The sequence below is a fragment of the Eumetopias jubatus genome, unplaced genomic scaffold, assembly GCF_037043125.1.
Source record: "Eumetopias jubatus isolate StellerSeaLion01/CBP00866 unplaced genomic scaffold, mEumJub1_p1.0 scaffold_3, whole genome shotgun sequence".
Lineage (NCBI taxonomy): Eukaryota > Metazoa > Chordata > Mammalia > Carnivora > Otariidae > Eumetopias > Eumetopias jubatus.
Window position 1 is genome coordinate 40,917,926 of NW_028274809.1, and position 4,078 is coordinate 40,922,003.

The following is a 4,078-nucleotide window of genomic DNA, read 5'->3' on the forward strand; positions in this document are numbered from 1 at the left end:
ATCCTGGAGTCCTGGGATCGAGTTCCGCATCGGGCTCCCTGCTGAGCAGGGAGTCTGCTTCTTCCTCTGACCCTCCCCCCTCTCATGCTCTATCTCATTCTCTCTCTCAAATAAATAAATAAAATATTTAAAAAAAAGAATAGAAAGGAATTTCTATCAAGTCAATCCAACATCCACATAGAGAATATGCTTTGTTAGATTATTTATTCACTTTACTTTCCATTTGATTGATTTCCATTGATTTATAAATATCCCATTGACTATTTCATTGATTCCTTTTGGATTCCCTCCTTTAAAAAAAAAAAAAATTCCTTGTCAGAGTTCAACAAAGCAAATAAAGACAATCATAAATTTTAAAAGGTTTCATATTACAGTTAGTATTTTACCTAAGTTTAAAGTATTTTTAAAGTATCTGAAGTTTGTTCCTTTGTGTTTGGCCTGCCCTTTTATTCTACATTTGCCAATTTTGCTAGTTTGTTTCTAAATTTTAAACTTCTATTATCATACCTAATTGTAGGGTTTTGTTTTCTTCTCATTTACCTCTTTTTGACTCTCTGTGATTGCTCAATCTGATAATTTATATTTATTTAATTCTAGGTGACAGCCAGTCATTATTTCTTCAAGTATTTCTCCTTCTTATTTAATTTTTTCCTCTCCACCTAGAATTCCCATGGATCTTACATTTTGTGTTGTTTTCCATAACTCCCATGGATCTTACATTTTGTTTTAAGTTTTCCATATCTTTATCAATTTTAGGTGGCTTTTGAAGTAGAGAATTTCCCAATCTTTTAGTTCTCTAATTCATTCTTTGTATTTTATCATTTATTGTTCAATCCAAACAATCAATTGTTTCAACTGGTTCTTTATAATAGCTTGTCTTTTTGCTGTAGGGATCTTTGTTATGCATATTTTGAGTTCTTGTTCTGGGTCATTTATTTCTTCTGTAAAGTTTTTAAAATTTATTGTGAGGTTTTGTTTTGTTTTTATAGTTCTTGCATTCCTCACAGATTTCATAGGTTTTCCTGTTCATACCTGAAAATTATTAGACACTGTGCCTGGGGTATGAGGGCTTTGACCCGCCTGATGAATTAAGGATGATGAAGCCCTCAGGGTCAGATAAACTTGCATGTTGCAATCTAGGATCATCCCTTCTGACCTTAGGAAACCTCCCATTACTTCACCTAGGCATTGCTCTTTTCCACAAATTATCTCCTTCTATTGAGCTACTCTATACTTTTGGGGAAGAAAGGGAAATATCAGGATCTGTCAAGATGAACTGCACTTGTTAAAATGCTTCTCAACCCAGCCACATCCCAACTCCCCAGTGTTGCAATGCCTTCAGAGGCTGTGGCTCCTATTGCTCCATTTGTAGTGTCTGTGGGCCAGGTAATCATGCCCTTAAGGCATGAGTGAGAGCGAAGAGCACAGCTGGAAAACTGTCTTAACACTTCTCCTCCATTTATGATGCTTGGTCCTCTGTCTCAGTAAGCTGTCATTTACCTCTCCCCCAACACACACACACACACACACACACACACACACATACACATGGATCTTGGCACATTCTGTTTTCTAGAGAGTTTCCCAAGGTTTCATTATTGTTGTTAGCTGTGCGTATTTTATAGTTGTTATTTGGCTCTGGAGTCTATTATCCTCCCCTTACTTCCATGCTGTCTCCAAGGGTGAAGTTTGAGAGGAGCCAGCAGCTCTTTCTTTTATGACATTCTGCTTAGAGGCAATTTCTAAATAATTGCTATTGCCCCATCTTAAAATGAGGGGCACTTTTTAATGGCAATTTAAATCTTCTCCAGGCTTGGCACTGTATTCCCTATAGATATCTGTTGCTTATGATAAAAATAACATTTGTTGGCTTTTCCAAAGGTTGCTGAAGAGCTTCCTGAACAGCATGGTCCAATTTATTAAAATTTAATATTAAGAATTTACATCCTCAGGCCTGGAGTTAGGACACAGAAGTATGCAATTTAAGAAATTATCCTGGGTGATTCTCATGTACTTGGTCCACATCTTCTACTGTAAAATAATTGCTAAGGGCAGTCTCAGCTCAGTGAGTAAAGCACAGTAGAAGCCAATGGATATCTGTTAGGAATCTCCTATTACTCTTTCAAGGAAATAACCTAACTTCTTTTTTTTTTTTTATAACCTAACTTCTTAAAAATTATATGCCCCTTAGGCAAGGATTCACAACATTTTCCTGCAGACTACTTTACAAAGGAATTTCTTGGACATATTTATTCTAGTAATCTCTCATATTACTGATTCTCTATGTTAAAAATGCCACCAAAAATGTTGTAAAGACAGGTTTATCTGGTCCTGAAGGATTTTGTGCCATGAAGGTAGCGTGGATTCAGTGTGTGTGAGGGCTGCTTGAGTCTCTCAATGGAGACATTTTCCTTCTTTACCTAGAAACAAGAGGTGAGCAAATGCATTTTTTCATTGCCCACTTCTGTGGGGTTGACATTTATGGATCACTTGTTCACTGAGTGTGTCATCATTTGAGGCCCCTGGATTTATGTAGGTATCTCTCATCTGACTGTCCTGGCACATGCCGAAGGCTGCCTCAGTCACCCAAGATGACATTAGAATTGTAGCTTGAAGTTACATGAATTTTCAGAACACTCAGCATATCTGCATATCATGACAGTCTGCATATCATGAATTGTGTTTATGTTTCTTGGTGTTTTTTTTTCTCTTTCTTTTTTTTTTTTTGACTTTTTTGAGGGTTTGCTTTACTTGTGAGGAGGCTTTTTGTTTTGGTTCTGTTTCAATTTTTGAGTCTTGAGCTATACATCTTCTGTGTAATTACTTCACAAAAATTAGTTTCTGCCTTCTGAATGTCTACTTGCAATCCCATAGAACCTTATTTATAACCTTATCTAATAAACTTTAGCATTTTATGGTTCAACCATTTTCATTTTTGTATTTTTAAAATTTTTTTGGCTGCATAAAGTATACTTTATTGATGGTGCATGACTAGGTAGGCCTCCCCAAGTCCCTCTTCTTCAGGAGATCTGGGATGGAAACTATATATGTCGGGAGATTCTCAGTATGTTGGGGGATGAGTTGGGGCAAGGACTCCTCAGCAGCCGAGGGTCTCTCTCTTTCTCTTATTCCTGCTGGGGCTGGTGGTCCTGGGACTTCTACTCCGTGGAGACCAGATAGACCCATTCAGCTCAGGGATGACCTTGCCTAGGGCCTTGGTGGCACCAGTAGAAGCAGGGAGGATGTTCTGGGAAGCCCCTTGGCCATCACACCATAGCTTCCCAGAGGGGCTTTCCATGGTCTTCTAGGTGACAGTGGTGGCATGCACTATGGTCATGAGTCCCTCCACAATGCCGAAGTTGTCATGGATGACCTTGGCCAGAGGGGCCATTCAGTTGATGGTGCAGGAGGCATTGCTGATGATCTTGAGGGAGTTGTCATAATTCTCATGGTTCATGTCCACCACAAACACAGGGGCATCAGCAGAAGGGGCAGAGATGATGACCCTCTTGGCCCCACTCTTCAAGTGAGTCCCAGCCTTCTTCATGGTGGTGAAAACCCCAGTGGACTCCACAACTTATTCAGCATTAGCATCACCACATCTGATGTTGGTGGGATCTCACTCCTGGAAGATGAGATGGGCATTCCATTGATGACAAGTTTCCAATTCTCAGCCTTGACTTTGCTTTGGAATTTGTCATGGTAGAATCATACTGGAACATGTAGACCATGTAGTTGAGGTCAATGAAGGGGTCATTGATGGTGACAGTATCCACTTTGCCAGAATTAAAAGCAGCCCTGGTAACCAGGTGCCCAATATGGCCAAATCCATTTGCTCCAACCTTCACCATTGTGTCTAAGGAACATGACTAGCACTGCACTGGAAGATGTGGCTTCTGTCTAATCAGAAGGAGCTCAACCATTTATTTTTAGATCCATATTGAACTAATTGACATTTTCTCTCACTCATTTATTTAAGATCTAGCAAAGTGGTGGGTATATATTTGGTTCACAGTAATAAGTGTTGAATAAGAATGAACCATTGAGATGAAACCTACAGGATTCCTTTCTTTATAAT

At 39.0% G+C, this 4,078-nt stretch overlaps 1 pseudogene; it reads right to left on the reverse strand.

Moving 5' to 3' along the window:
- Positions 1-3,097: 3,097 nt before the first annotated feature.
- On the reverse strand, positions 3,098-3,851 carry LOC114222926 (glyceraldehyde-3-phosphate dehydrogenase pseudogene; annotated as a pseudogene).
- Between the last annotated feature and the right edge of the window lie 227 nt (positions 3,852-4,078).